We start from the raw sequence: 16,913 nt of genomic DNA on the forward strand, positions 1-16,913 counted from the left end.
AAACCGGCAAGGAAGACCTACCTCCCCGGGCGCCTGCGGAGCACGGGGATCCCGCCCCAGTGGAACCCGAGGGCTGGGGAAGCAAGACGCCGGCGCAGCCCGGGATTCCCCGCGACTCACATGAGGTCGACCTCGGGCTTCAGGGCTGGCACCACTGAAAGCTAACGCCGCAAGCGAGGCCAGCCGCAGCCCCCACCACCCGGTCAGCCGTAGAACCCCGAATCCGACAACCAGCCCGGCCCCGAGCCTCCTTCCCGGCTTCCCCTGCGGTGGCGGCGCCGTGACATCACTTCCCATCGACGGCGCGCACGTGGGAGGAAGTCCGGGTGCCACGGCTGCGGCTGCCGCTCCCGCCTGTCTCTTCTGGTTATGTTCGTGGGGGGCCGCACCGCTGCTATGGGAGGCCCGGCTTTCTCTCGCTGGCTCAGCCGCAAGTCCCCGTCCATCCTTGTCAACTGCGTGGAAGAGAAGGTGAGGAGGTGCCTGGCGGCAAGCCTGGAGCCCCAGCGCGTCTGGGCCGCGGCCCTCGGGACCCGCCGCCTGTCCCCGGGGTGCCGCGCCGGGGCCCGCGCTGCTCTGTCGGCCCCGCGGGCGGCCGCGGCCCGACACGCGGTTGGTCGCCGACACTCGTTTTCGGGGCCCTGGGAGAGCAGCCTCGGCGGGGCGAGGGCCGAGCGGGGTCTGAACTCGCTGGAGGGCTGCTCCTCCCCTGCCCGCTTTTTCCGGCCCGGAAGGCCCCGCCCGCGGCTGTGTTTCCTCTGGGCGCAGCGCGTTTCGGGTTTCAGAACAGGCTCGAAGGTGTTGGGCTGCGCACGCCTGCTCCGCTGAGTTAGCTGGGGAGCGAGGCGCACGTGTTGATCCCAGCCTCTTGCAACCTTGTAAAGTCACCCCCCGCGGCGAGTTTTTGTTGTTTACTGCCCCTGCTTGAAAGGTTTTCTCCTGGTGTGAAAGGACTGTTGTTGCTGTTTTAGATCCTATGGTGAAAGCAGCATCTTAGAAACGTCTAGGACGGGACAGAAGTCTCATAAGGGCCCCCTTCTCTAGGTGCCCCCACTGCTGGACAGAAGGCTTGTTGAAGTTTTCAGAATTCCTGGATGCACTTAAATACTTTGTTGTTTGTTTGTTAATGTATGTGTCGACTTCTGGCCATGATTGAGTTTTCTCTTTATCGTTCCCGTGATCCCGTCCGAGTTCGATTTTGTGCCTGGAATTTCTGGATTGGGAAGGTTCAGCGGCGCTTCATGCCCCTCGCCCCTTCGTTTTTGAAGGAAGTGCCCGTCAGTCACAGTGAACTGCATTCTTTTGCTGAGGTTGGTGAGATCTTGATTTTTACTTAGCTCCTATCCAGGAGGAACCGAAAGCCTTGTTTTGACGGCAGTTTCAGTATTCCTTGTGTTTTTCCCGAAGAGAAAGTGTTAAACTGAATGCTGGTTTCCTTTGTTTTTAAAACTTCCATCAAACTTGACTTGCATCTCATCCCATTTCTACTCTGTAGAGATAACCATTTTTAACTGTTTTGGTTCTGTCTCTAGATATCATGATTATGCCTGAGTTATTGGTTTTGGATCTATCTATTGAATTCTACCTATGATAGAAGAGGATTTCATCACTCATGCGGCATCCCCTGCCCCATTCCTAATAGTAAATCACTGTCTTTATTTCTTCTCTTGGTAAGCTTTATAACTTTGAGTAGTGTGTCTTTTTTATTACATCTTCTATTTAAAGTATCCCTTGACTTCTCACTTTCTAAGGTTAGGTATTAGCTTTTCTACTTCTGCTGTTCTTACTCTTCACCCTAAGCTTGCCAGCTGTACTTTTGCCTTGTTGGCATCCCAAATTAAATTGTCAGGGCTTTGGCTATATATGGGATTGTTTTAAAAGCTGAAAAATCAAATAGTATTGTAAATTCTTGTCACTTTCCAGATTCAAGTTATGCTGTGATACTGTTTCTTTTCTTGTGCTACTTTTGTCTTTTTCTTGGTGTTCTCTTTCTGTTTTCCTCTTTATACGGTTCCACATCCAAACTCGCTGTTTTATTAGGTATTCTATCAAGTCCTCTTTCTTCTTGGAGACTCCTTCTTGAGGTCTTTATTTCTGTTGCTGTCACACCTGGTTCTTTAAGGCTTGCTGGAAAGCTGCTTCCTGAGATTTTTAAAAATTCCTTTCTTCAAGTGAAGGTACTATTTTCTGATCATCTTTCTTGGCCTAAATCCTTCCTTGGTTTTTATTCTCAATTGAATTCTTAAGAAATGCTGTGCGGGGTGTGAGTTTTCTGAATCTGTTCTACCCTTGTACACATGAGTGGTCATTAGCTAGGCATCAAGTTTGAGCTTGCAAATTAGTTTCCCTCAGATCTTTGAAAGTGCTGTTCTTTTGACTTATGTCATCCAGTATTTTTGATGAGTTTTTTTTTTTTTGTGAGGAAGACCGGCCCTGAGCTAACATCTGCCAATCCTCCCCTTTTTGCTAAGGAAGACTGGCCCTGGGCTAACATCCGTGCCCATCTTCCTCCACTTTATATGGGACACTGCCACAGCATGGCTTGCCAAGCGGTGCGTCGGTGCCCGCCCGGGGTCCAAACCCGCGAACCCCGGGCCGCCACAGCGGAGTGCTAGCACTTAACTGGTTGCGCCACCAGGCCGGCCCTTTGATGAGAAGTTGAATGTTAATGTGATTTATTTATTTAACTGATACTTATGTAGTATTTAACACATACCAGGCACTGTTCTAGGCACTTTATAGATTAATTTATTAAATTCTCATAACAACCACATGACTACTACTACTTACTATTATTACTGTTATAGATGAGAAAACTGAAGCACAGAGGGGTTATGTACTCAGGGTCACTTGGCTAATACATGGCAGAGCCATTGTCAAAATCAGGAAGGCCATGCTCTTAATTTCTATGTTCTGCTTTCGTTCTTTTGTAGTTGATCTATTTTTCTTTCTGAACTTTTTCAAGATCTTTATCCTTGGTAGTGTAAGTGTTCATGATTATGTACTTAGGTATAGATTTTTTTTAAAATTTCAGTTTATTTTGATCGGTGCTTGGCTGACTCTGAGGCTGAGGACTTGTGTTCTTCAGTTCTAGGGAATGCTCCTTGATTGTTTCTTGACCTCCTTTTTCACTGCCCTCTCTGAACTCTGGATCCTGGTCCTCCTGGAGTGATTTCTTTTTCTTTCGTCTCTCTGTTCTCCCCCTCCTCTCCTCCTCCTCTTGCAGCTTTATTGAGGTATTATTGACCTACAACAAACTGCGCATATTTAAAGTGTACAGTTTAATACATTTTGAGATATGTGTACATCCATGAAACCATCACCATAATCAAGATAATGAGCGTCACCTCTAAAACATTCCTTCTGGCCCTTTGTTATTCCTCCCTACAACTGTGTGCTGCCTGTCGTTAGTCAACCACTGATTTATTTCTGACTCTGTAGATAAGTTTTCATTTTCTACAATTTTATATACATGGAATTATATAATATGTACTCTTTGTTTTACCTGGCTCAGTTACTTTCATTCAGAATAATTATTTTGAAATTCGCCCATGTTCTTCCATATATCAATAGTTCATTTCTTGTTATTTTTGAGTAGTATTCTGTGTTGTGCGTGTATCACATTTTGTTTGTTCCTTCACCTGATGGAGGAACATTTGGATTGTTTCCAGTTTTGGGCTATTAAACAAAAAAACTTCTGTGAACATTGGTGTACAAGTCTTTGTGTGGACATGTGCTTTCATTTCTTTCGAGAAAATACTCAGGAGTGAAATGGTTGAATTGTGTGGTAGGTGTGTGATTAGTTAAAAACTTGCCAAGCTGTTTTCCAAAGTGGTTGTACGATTTTACATTGCCGCCAGCATGTGTGCAGGTTCTCGTTGCTCCACTCCCTCTCCAGCACTTAGTCTGGTTAGTCTTTTTTAGTTTTAGCCGTTCTAGTCTAGTGTTATCTCGTTGTCGTTTTAATTTTCATTTGCCTGATGACAGATGGTGTGACCATCTTTTCAGGTGCTTATTTGCGTGCTGTATATCTTCTCGAGCAAGGTGTCTATTCAGATCTTTTGCTCATTTTTAAGTTGGGTTGTTTGTCTTATTGAATTGTAGAGTTTCTTACGTGTTGATATATCTTTTGCAGGTATTTTCTCCTACTCTGTGGCTTACCTTTTTACTTCTTACCAGTGCAAAGAACAGAAGTTTTTAATTTTAATGAAGTCTGTTTTCTATATATTTTTTTATATTTCCGCTCTTTGCATTGTATTTAACAATCTTTGCCAAAGCCAAGGTCACTACGATTCTCTCTTGTGTTTTCTTAGAGATGTTTTATAGTTTTAATTCATTCCATGGTTTCTGTTTTAAGTTTTTTAATATGATGAATTACATTGATTTTGAAATGTTAAACTCGCCTTGCATTCCTTGGGTAAATCCCACTTGGTCATGGTATATTATTTTTATATACTGTTGGATTCAATTTGCTAAAGATTTCTTCATTTACATTTTTACATTTATGTTCAAAAAGGATATTTGTCTGTAGTGTTCTTGAAATGTCTTTGTCTAGTTTTAGTTTTTGAGTAACCTTGGCCTCAGATTGAGCTGCGCGGTATATACCCTCCCCAGTTTTCTGGAAGGGTGTGTCCAGAATTGGTGTTATTTCTTGCTTAAATATTTGGTAGAATTCACCAGTGAAGCTTTCTGGGCCTGAAGTTTTGGGGGAAGGTTTTTGTCTACAAATTCAATTTCTTTAGTAGATATAGAGCCATTCAGATTATCTGTTTCTTTTTGAATGAGCTGTTGTAATTTTTAACTTTCACAGGTTTTGTCCATTTCATCTGAGTAGTCAAATGTGTTGACAAAAGTTGTTCGTAGTATTCCTTATTATCCTTTTACTATTGATAGAAAATGTGGTGATGTCACCTCTCTTATTTCTGATACTAATTTTGTCTTTTCTCTTTTGTTCCATTAATAGTCTGGCTAGACTGATCTCAAAGAACTAGCTTTTGGTTTCATTGATTTTTTTCTCTCTTGTTTTTCTGTTTTCTTTTTCGTCAACTTCTGCTCTTATTTGTTTCTTATGCTCATTTTGTGTTTAGCTTGCGTTTCTTGTCCTTATTTCTTAAGGTGGAAACTTAGGTCATTGCTTTGGTACATTGCATTTTCTCTAATAAAGGTGTTGAGTGCCATAAACAGCCTTCTAGATACTGTTTCAACTCTATGCCACAAATAATGCCATGTTGTGTTTTCATTTTCATTCAGTAACAAATATTTCCTGATATCCTCTTTGACTTCTTCTTTGGCCCATTGCTTATTTAGAAGAGTATTATTTAATTTTCAAATATTTGGGGGATTTTCCAGACTTTTTTTCTGTTATTGATTTCTAATTTAGTTCCCCTGTCAGAGAACATGCTTTGCATAATTTGAATCTTTTAAAAGCTTATCTGATTTGTTGTATGTCCCAGGATATGGTCTTGGTAAATGTTTCATTTTGACTTTAAAAAGATATATGTGCTGCTGTTATTGGGTGGAGTGTTCTCTAAATGTTATCACGTTTGTTGATAGGATATGAAAGACTTGAACAACATTTACTGATTTTCTGTCTCCTTGTTCTGTCAATTATTGGTAGGGGTGTGGAAATCTCCCATTATAATTTTTTGGATTTGTCTGTTGCTTCTTTTAGTTCCATTGTTTTTTGCTCCTTGCATTTTGAAGCTCTTTTATTAGGTACATAAATGCTTAGGATTGTTATGTCTTCTTGATGAATGGACTCCTTTATCATTATAAAGCAGTCCTCTTTATCCCTGGTAATATTCTTTGCTCTGAAGTCTACTTTGTCCAATATTAATGTAGCCAGATCTTTTGACTAGTGCTAGCATGGTCTATTCCCATCCTTTTACTTTTAGCCTGTTTGTGTCTTTATATTTAAAGTGTTTGTTTTTGTAGGCAACATACATTGGGTCTTGCTTTTTTATAGTTTGATGATCTCTGCCCTTTTTTTTTTAATTGTGGCAAAATATACGCAACATAAAAATTGCCATTTTAACCATTATAAAGTTTAGAATTCAGTGACATTAAGTACATTTACAATATTGTGAAACCATTGTGACTCTTCATTTCTGTAACTTTTTCATCATCCTAAACAGAAACTCTATACCCATTACACAATAATTCCCCGTTCTCCCTTCTCCCCTACCTTCTGTCTTATGAATTTGCCTATTCTAGGTACCTAAGATGAGTGGAATCATATAGTATTTGGCATTTTGTGTCTGGCTTATTTCACTTAGCATGTTTTCTAGTTTCATCCATGTTTAGCATATATCAGAGTTTCATTCATCTTTAAGGTTGACTAATATCCCATTGTATGTGTTTATCACATTTTGTTTGGACACTTGGGTTATTTTTACCTTTTGACTATTGTGAATAATGCTGCTGTGATCATTGGTGGACAAGTATCTTAATGCCACATCAATGCTTTGGGTGTATACCTGTGAGTGATTCCTGCTTTCATTTCTTTGGGTATGTACCTATGAGTGGAATTGCTACATCATATGGTAATTCCGTGTTTACCTTTTTGAGGAACTGCCACACTGTTTTCACAATCTCTGCCTTGTAATTGGGGCATTTAGAACATTTACGTTGAATGTGATTATTGATATGGTTAGATTTAAATCTGTCATCTTACTGTTTGTTTTCTGTCTCATCTGTTTTTTGTTTCCCTTCTCCATTTCTTCTTCTTTTGGTTTAAGTATTTTTTATGATCTCGTTTTATCTCTTTTTTTAGCCTTTTAACTATTAATTCATTCAACCATCAATTTCTTCACTTTGTGTCCTTGGCTCATACAGTCCTCCATTCGTTAGCTTTCTGATCTTGGGAAAATGACTTAAACTCTCCTGAACTCTAAAGAAGTGGAGCTTCTTGCATTACACCGCACTGCTCCCTACCATCTCTATCCTCTGGTCATTTCTGTATGAGAGCTGAAATAAGGCAGTGTCACCTTGTTTGACCTCAACTGGAACGTGTGTGTTGATAGACTGAAATTTTTCACTGCTCTGCTCATGTTTGCGAATGACCATGAGAATGCTGCAAATACTGATTTGGGATTCCAAAAAAATTTTAGTGAGTAGGTGAATTCACAAATATGGAACTTGTAAATAATGAAGATCAGCTATATATGTACCACATAGGGTGGTTGTGTGGGTTAAATCAATTAATACAAGTTAAGTTCTTAAAACTATGCCTTAACACAGACTCATTTGATGTTTCAGAAATTTACTTGGTAAGTGAGTTTTTAGTAGTTTGTATGTCCAGGTATAAGTGAGGATATTTTTATGTCTAATTTTTGGTGACATTGCATAATGTAGAATTGTGCTCTTTTCATGTGGTGAAATCCAGGTTTCCTACCCTGCTTTTTTCCTGTCACTCGTCTACTTCATTTAGTTCTTTTTTTTTTTTTTTGCAAACATGCAGGCATGGCTTTAAGGGCAGGAAGGATTAATAATGAACAAAAGCGATGTTGCTCCCTGACCCTACATTCTGCTTTCTTCAGTATGATGTTTTTTTTTTGGAGCTGGCTACTACATTTTTGAGGCAGCTTTATTGAGATATGATTCCATACCTCAATTTTTTTTTGAGATATGATCCCATACCATACAATTCACCCATTTAAAGTTTATAATTCAGTGGGTTTTTTTATATATTCGCAGATGTGTGTAACCATCACCACAGTAAATTTTAGAATATTTTCATCACCTCAAAAAGAAGCCTGAACCCTTCAGCTACCATCCCTTTATCCCCTGACCCTGTTTACCCCATACCTAAGCAACCACTAAGCTACTTTTTGTCTCTATAGATTTCCCTATTCTGACTTTCCTATGAATAGAATCATATAGTATATGGTTTTTTTTGGCTGGCTTCTTTCACTTAGCATTATATTTTCAAGGTACATTTATGTTGTAATATATAATACAAAATATACCATTTTAACTATTTTTAAGTGTGTAATTGAACAGCATTAAATATATTCAGGTTCCTTCATTTTTAAAATAAAAAGAAGACTATTTTTGATTAGATTTTTTACCTACTTTCTCTGTTCCCTCTCATAGAAATGTGTCTTTGAAAACTCTTTAAAGACACATTCCAAAGCATGCATGTGCTCATTCTTTCTACTCTCCACTTTTTCTAACATAGCTTGTAAGTATACGAGGCTTAAGTCTCATAGGTAATAATGTCCATGGCACATGATTTGTTTGTACAAGTAATGTTTCAAATGGTTATTCTTAAAAGGAACTACAAATCAAATATATTAAACTTGTTGATACTTTAAACTTCTTGATACTTTTAAGTTACTCCTAGTTTCTGCATATTTTGGGTTCACTTGATTATATCCAGTCTCTAAAGAGGTTTCTATCTGTTTTAAGAATATGGTACCTCTTTAAAAGACATAGTGAGTGAAAAGAGCAGGTAAGAAATATACTGTATGCTCACAGAGAAGGGTCTAGAGGCATACACATCAAAATACTGGTTGGCTATCCGTCAGAGATTGGCAAACTCCAGCCCTCTAGATTTGGCCTATGAGCTAAGAATGGTTTTTACTTTTTTTTTTTATTTTTTACTTTTAAAGGAAGATTAGCCGTGAGCTAACATCTGTGCCAGTCTTCCTCTATGTTGTATGTGGGTTGCCGCCACAGCACGGCTGACTAGTGGTGTAGGTCTACGCCTAGGATCCGAACCTGCGAACCCTGGCCGCTAAAGCGGAGCATGTCAAACTTAAGCACTATGCAGGGGGCCGGCCCTGGTTTTTATATTTTTAAAAGGTTGTAAAAATGAAAGAAAACATGAAAGAATATGCAACTGAGACCCTGTGTGTCCCGCACAGGCTAAAATATATATATTTACTATCTGGCCCTTTGCAAAAAACATTTGCCGATCCCTGGTCTAGGTATGATTGGGATTATGGGTAATTTTTATTTTTAAAATGGTTTGGTGAGTTCTTTTTTTATTTAGTACTTGTAATATTAAAATGGATCTTGCTTTAAAAAAAGCTATAATGTTCGTTTGGCTGGAAAAAAATTACAGGGTTTAGAGTAGACTTGTTTAATCTTTACTCCTTTTGTTGCAGCACGATGAACTTGCAGATAGTCTTCCTTGTGCAGAAGGAGAGTTTATCTTCCTTCGTCTTGATGTTCTTTGTGAGGTATGTAGCAATAATCACTGGAATCAGCCCTCTAAAGCAGAGTGCCGTTTCATAGCTTTAATGGCAGCATTCCTTTTTGGTTGTAGTATTTGGAAAGAGAGCTCACCATGGCCAGCCTACCGTTCACATTTGATGTCAAGAGGAGCACTGATGACTGGGTCTTCATGTGCTTCTTTGTGGGAAATGACTTCCTTCCTCACCTGCCATCGTTAGAGATTCGGTATGTGTGTTTGTGTGGGTTTTTAAACTACTGTTGTAGCCTTCTTGCTTACAGTGCATACTGGTCCTAATACATAATGTTTGTTTCCTGGTGGCAGGGAAGGTGCAATTGACCGTTTGGTTAACATATACAAAAATGTGGTTCACAAAACTGGGGTGAGTTCATTCTTGAATAATTTCAAAACAGAAGTATTTGCTTTTATAAGAAGATCATTTTACATGTATTTTATCACTTACAGGGTTACCTTACAGAAAGTGCTTATGTCAATCTGCAAAGAGTACAGATGATCATGTTAGCAGTTGGTGAAGTTGAGGATAGCATTTTTAAAAAGAGAAAGGATGATGAGGTAAAGTGTTTCTATTGCAGTAGCTAAATTGCTCCTGTCTCTAATATGCTGTGATGATCCTGTGATTGGACTTTTAACCTCTTTGAGTGCGTTGTTATATTATTATAGTGTATCAAACGCCAATATAATCATGAGTGGCCAGTGCTTTGATTATTTTATAAAGGCTGTGATGCTTGCTGTGTGGAACTGTGTATTGCACGCTGTGTGAATTGCACTGTAATTTTTTTCTCTCTTCATAATCCTTATTAAGATAAAAATCCAAACACGTGTCTGATCAACGGGATGTGAAATGAGGGTTCCAAGACTGGAAGGATGCTGGGAATGAACTAGTGGACGCCATGTTTTATAGGAAATGTTGATGCTGTGGAAGTCAGGTGAAGACCTAGGAACTCTGTACTCTGGTAGTGGAGTGTAGGGGCCTCTGGGTTAGATAGCATCAGTCTAGGCAGAGGGTTGCAGCTCTGAATAAGCAATTAAACATAAAAGAAAGAAATAAAATAATAAAGCACTTGGAAATTGATGACATATGATGGAGTGAGTGCTTAGGTGAGAAGTCCAGTCTGGCTTAGGCAGTTGGGAGTGTGGTTGGGCCGTTCATGAGACAGCAAGCAGTGGGGGTAGAGCAGGTTGGGGTGAGGACAAGGTAGAAATTGAGGTTCATTTTGGAGATACTGAGTTGGAGGGGTCACAGGACACCTGAGAGGAGAAAAGTCCGTGAAGCAGTTAGATGGATGTGTGTAAAGCTCAGGGCAGAAGTCTTTTGGAAGGAGATTTGAGAACATTAGCAGAATACTTCACGTCATGAGTGTGAAGTTGAAATCCCTGGAGCTTTGTATGGAGTTCAAGTGCCTCCAACAGAAACCTTAAGAAGCATGGATGTTAAGGAGAAAGGGGAGTCAGTTCTAGAGAGGTGGGAGGAAATCCCTGAAGAGATGAGAAGCCACTGGTGCTGCGGGAGGCGTCAGAGTGAGATAGGCCCCTAGTCCATGGCCAGGGGCTCAGAGGTCCTGAAGAGTTAGTGGGGTGGAGGGGCAGTAGCCTGGAGGCAGAGTAGGTTGCAGGGTGATTGTGCAAGAGTGGCAAGGGAGGCAAGCAGTGGGTAAAATGAGCAGATAGTAGCTTTTTAGAAAGAGAGTGAAGGAAATCCTTTTAGAAACTGATTTTATAAAAAGTCATATGGCTATTTTGAGCAAATAGCAACATAATAATATTGCTACATTGCTTCATTATCTCCTAACAGATTAAAACATGTCATTGCATCTGACAAGATTTTATATTTTCTTCAGCTTTGTATGCTATAGCTAGTGATCTCTTTTTTAGAACCTTGGGTACCATTTTATATACCAGTGTGAGTAGACTGTAAGTGTTCTTTTTAAAGCCTTTGGTACTTGGTAATCTTCTGTGATGGCAAGACTTTTTCACATGTAAAATTTAAATAGCGTAACTGACTTTGTCTAGGATATCAAATGTCTATCAGGACAGCCATTTTTAACTAAGCCTTCAACAATTATGGTGGCTCCACCTGACCTGCTGCCATTTATGCTTAAGAAAAAACTACACAGACGGTGTAGTACTTGGTGTAAAAGCCTCACGTTAGAACAGTCCTTTTATGTGGTTTTAGGTTACTCTGTACTATTAAGTATTGGTGATATTTGCCATTAGAGTGGGATGTATGGGATTTGATAGATACCAGAGTGCTTCAGATTTGAGTAATAAAGTTTCCAGCTGACCTGGCAGAGAGGGCATTTTAAAGCTTTGGATCGTTTTTGGTATCCCTGACATCATATGATGTTTGTCAGCATGGTTGGACATCGGAGAAATTTATGAACCCTCAGAAATTCAATATGATAGTATCTAGGTGTGTGTATTTTCCCAGGAAGTGTGTCTCCGGCTTTTGACAGACTTCCAAAGCAGTTCATAGCACACAAAAATTAAAGATCAGTAAAGTCCCACCAGGTGTACCTATTTTGCTTATGTGTAACTACCACCCTTAGAAATAGGTATTTAACTGACCAGCAGAATACATGGTAAAAGAGGAATACATCAATATTTATTATTAAAATTGAGCAGTTAGGTCAGAAATATGATGCTTTTTATTTTATGAGCTTTGATGTTTGCCTTTTGTCTTGCAAATCTTCTTCATTTATTCAGCATATATTTATTAAGTGTTTACCGTGTGCCAAATAGTATTCTGAGTGTTACTGATACAACAAAAAACAAAAGAAAAAAGCAGACAAAAATTCCTGACCTCATGGAGCTGATATTCTTCCGTGGGAGATGGACAATAAACACAAAAAACTAAGTAAAGTGTGTAATGTGTTAGAGAGTGATAAGTGCTGTGAAGAAAAAAGCAGATGAGGAAATATCTGGGAAGGTGGACATGAGGACATTGCAGTTCTAGAAAAGATGACTAGAGAAGGCCTCACTGACAGATGACTTTGAAGGATATGAGGGAGTAATCATGCAGGTGTTTGCAGGAAGAGCATTTCAGACAGAAGGAACAGCCAGTGCAAAGGCTCTAGGGCAGGAGCTTACCCAGGATGTTCAGGGAACAGCAAGGAGCCAGTGTGGCAGGCACAGAGGAAGCAAAGGGGAAGTAGTAGGGGTAGGAGAGGAGGTCAGAAAGATGGTGGAGAGCCAGATCTGGTAGGACCCTATAGGTCATTATAAGAACTTGAGCTTTCACTCTGCATCAGTGGAGGGTTTTGAGTATAAAAGTGACAAGATCTGACACATATTATAAAAGGATCACTCTAGCTGCCCTGTTGAGACTAACTGTATGGAGGCAAAGATAGAAACAGTGAGCCCAATTAGACTCTTTTGCGATAATCCAAGGGAGCCAACATGGTGGCAGTGGAGATTGATAAGAGGTAATTGGATTCTGAACATGTTTTGAAGGTAAAACTAGTGGATTTGGCTGGTGAATTAAATGCTAGGGGTGAGAGAAGGAAAGCTATTAAGAATGACTCCAAAGCATTTTGTCTGAGCAATTGAAAAATGGTCTGAGCTACTGTGATAAAGAAGACTGGGAGGTACAAAGCTAGGGGGGGATGCCATCTGGGGCATGTTAAGTTTGTACACCCAAGTGGAGATGTTGAGTGGGGAGAGGTCCTGACTGGGGAGTCATCAGCACGTAGATGGTGTTTAAAGCCGTGAGACTGGATGATCACTCCCATGAGAGTGAGAGGTCCAAGTACTGGGTGAAGAGGAACGCCAGTATTAAGGTGTTGGGAAGTTGAGGAGTGAAGGCATTCAGCAAGAGTGAAAGAGGAGAACCAGGTGAGTGTAGTGTCCTGGAAGCCAAGTGAAGAGCACGGATCAAGAAGGAAGAGTCACGGTCAGATACGGACTGAAAACTGAGTAATGGATCTCACAGTCTGTGGGTCATTGGTGACCTAGATAAGTTTAAAGATGGGGCAAAAGCTTGATTAAAGAAATTGGTGGTTTTGCTGTCTTAGGAGGTTTTAAGGTCGTCAGTCACCATGTGTCCAGCATTCAGCCCCTCTCCTGGCACAAAGCACAAATTTCAGATCTCAATGGGGTGTTATATTGCAGGTGGCAGTACTGACTTGGAAGTGATGGAAGTGCAGCTGCTGGTAGAATGACAGTCAGTACAGGACCTGCTGGCCCCTGTTTCAGTCCACAGCAGCAGCCCTGGCCACCGTAGCTGTCGTCTCAGTGCCTTGATGCTCACAGAAACTTGGGCGTGGGAGGAGTGCTTTCTGGGGTAAAGGAGGCCTTTGAGTGGCCCAGAGTAAGTGGGGAGTTACTTATTTGTATCTTCTCCGTATTGGTGGGCTACTTGCTCCAGGGTAAAACAGAGGGTCTTTGTTATGACTCTTGCATTCTTTCCTGAAATGATATCAAAAACTATCTGAAAAAAATTAAGAGGAATAATTAAAGTGTATCTAAACTCAATTTAGAATGCTCTCTGTCTATCTAAAGTTCTGATAAGCAACACTTTGAACATATAGTCCATTGCCTAGTTTAATTAGTTACGTTTCTGGGGTCTTCCTTTAAAACTTTGTCTCCCAAATCATTCCTGGTAATGTTTAACTCTTACATTTTTGTGTAATTATTTGACAGAATATGTGGATTTTATACTTTTAGGACGGTTTTAGAAGACGACAGAAAGAAAAGAGAAAGAGAATGAAGGTGAGTTTTAATTAATTTCATCAGATTGGCAATAACATACATTTACAATTTGGGAGGAAGATAGCTTTTTATTCCTTATCCAGTAGTTTGTTAGGGACATAATGTCTACCCAGCTGCCTCTTACCTGGAGAAAGAATGCTGGTGTCAGTTTTAAAGAAGTCCTTTCTAAGCTCTAGAGTCTGAGGGGATACACTTGATGGGCCAGAGGGGCCGGGTAGCACTTAGCTATTTGAATTTTTTCCGGTAATTGGGTATTGTTTTTGTAATAAAAATAGTTAGCTCTTTGTATCTTCTTGAAAGTTACTACACTCTGTCTATATCCTTGTCAGGTTACTCTTCCTAGAACACAACACTGGAAACTTTGTTGTTTCTCTGCTCAGAAATTACCAGTGACTCCTTAGTTCCCGCAGAATCCAGTTCTGTCTTAGTCTGGCGTGCAGAGCATACTATGATCTGGTCAAGTTCTCACCCTGCTTTTCCCCAGTTGTCTTCTAAATATCCCAGGTCCCTCCTGACTCAGAGCATTGCCTTTGTTTGGTCCCTCTCAATGGGTTTCTGACTTCACGGCTCCCTCCCATCTTACATTTTCCACGAGGCCTCCCTATTGCTTCCGCTTGTAATCCAGGTTGAGCAGTCCTTCCCTTTAACTCTAGTGCTTCTCGCTTGTGATATTTGTTTGCTTAGTTAATTGCATAACACTTTATAGTCACTTAACTTCTTAAGTTTTTGTTTTTCTTGTCTTCCTTACTGGATTTTAAACAAATGGAGTTTGGGGACTACCTTTTATTATTATATTTTATTAGAATCGAGCAATTTCAGGAACCTATAAGGGAGAAAAGTAGAGTTGTTTATTGTTGCAGGTGGGTTCAGAACCACTTAGATAGGGAAGGGCGTGTCTGATGTCTACCTCATATATTATTATTTTCTTTCAGTCAGTGTCTGTTTAAAAAATATCTTTTATCAGTCAGCCGTGACTGTCACCTACTGTAGCTATAATCATAGCTCTAACTAATTGGAAACAAAGAGTTAAATTCCATCAAGGTGAAGGATAAATAGAAGTTGTATTTCCTAAGTATAAATCAAACTCTTGGCTTATTTTTTTACCTTAATAGTTATCTTTATTTGCCTAAAATTGTGTCTTGAATGCGTTTTGAAATTGTAAGTGAACATAAGGGAATAACCTAATGAGATTTGAATAGCTTCTATGTATCAGAAAAGTGTATTATATGTACTTTTATAGCAGAGTTATTAAATATTACAGACTATTGTTTACAGGGTAAGTTACCATCAAATCAAACTGTAGACAACCCTGTAATGTTAACGGAAATCCATTTCGTCTTTAAAGAGCTTACAGCAGGGACTCTTTTCCATTGCCTTCATTTCTTCCTGTCATCTAACTGTGTTGTGATTTAATTTTAATTTCTACATTCCTTTCCATTTATGTTAGAGAGATCAACCAGCTTTCACTCCTGGTGGAATATTAACCCCTCATGCCTCGGGTTCAAGAAATTCACCAGGTTCTCAAGTAGCCAATAATCCGAGACAAGCAGCCTATGAAATGAGGATGCAGAATAATTCTGTAAGTAACTTATTTTTATGTAGCATTGAAGAGTGGTGACTTTCAGATGCCTCTTACAGTTGTGTGTGAATTTTATCACTTAGCCTGGAGTTGTTTTGTTTTATAGTTTTTCTCAATTTCTTTTGCCTTGAGATATCTTTAACTCTGTTAAATCCTTATTAATATGAAAATATCTAAATGATGTGAAAGAAAAGAACATACATGTAAGTGTGGATAGCTAAGTGGCTGCAGTGTTTCTCTAATGCAGTCGGGCCACAGTGCTTCCTGCTTCCCCAAAGGTAGTGGGTGGTGATGGTGCTAGAAGCATGACAGGACATCCAAATATCTCATAGCTAGAGCAAGAGAAGACGGTGGTTTTGCTGCCATATTTCCCCTTTCCTCCCAGGGGTCAGTTATGGGCATTTTGCAGGATAGTATTCCTCAGTTTGTCAAATACAGGTACTCCTCACTGCCTAAACTCTCACTCTCCAACTCAGACGTGGAATATATCTGAATACATATTTTAAGGTAGCTCTCATTATCCAAAATTTTTTTAGAGCTCTTTTTTTTGTTGCTGGGAAAGATTTGCCCTGAGCTAACATCTGTTGCCAGTCTTCCTCTTTTTTTCCCCCTCCTCAAAGCCCTAGTACGTAGTTGTATATTCTTGTTATAAGTCCTTCTAGTTCTATGTGAGCCGCCACCTCAGCATGGCTGCTGTCAGACAAGTGGTGTGGTTCTGCGTCCAGGAACCGAACCTGGGCTGCCAAAGCGGAGTGCGCCAAACTTTTTTGTGAGGGAGATCAGCCCTGAGCTAACATCCATGCTAATCCTCCTCTTTTTGCTGAGGAAGACCAGCTCTGAGCTAACATCTATTGCCAATCCTCCTCCTTTTTTTTTCCCCCCCAAAGCCCCGGTAGATAGTTGTATGTCATAGTTGCACATCCTTCTAGTGGCTATATGTGGAACGCAGCCTCAGCACGGTCGGACAAGCGGTGCGTCAGTGCGCGCCTGGGATCCGAACCCGGGCCGCTAGTAGCAGAGCGCACGCACTTAACCGCTAAGCCACGGGGCCAGCCCTGAGCGCGCTGACCTTTAACCACTAGGCCACAGGGCTGGCCCCTGTTTTCTTTTTTCTTTTCTTTTTTTTTTTGATAGTATTAGCCATACAGTATCATGAATAAAATTGATATTATACATTTATTAAAGGAAAGTGTTGTGAGCTCTATGTGAAATATGGTTTTGCTTTGTTGTAACTTTTCTTGGCCTTTGGTGTGAACTACCTTCATGCTGAGGTTTTAGTTACAGTATCATTAAAATAGGCTCCTGAGTTCTCGATTTAAAAATAATTTACTTGAAATATCTAATATACTGTGAATAACAGAAGAAAAACTTTACCATGAAAACATTTTCTGCCACTTAGGTTTTTGGTCATTTAACATTAAAGTTGCA

This window comes from Diceros bicornis, unplaced genomic scaffold (assembly GCF_020826845.1).
Source record: "Diceros bicornis minor isolate mBicDic1 unplaced genomic scaffold, mDicBic1.mat.cur scaffold_97_ctg1, whole genome shotgun sequence".
Lineage (NCBI taxonomy): Eukaryota > Metazoa > Chordata > Mammalia > Perissodactyla > Rhinocerotidae > Diceros > Diceros bicornis.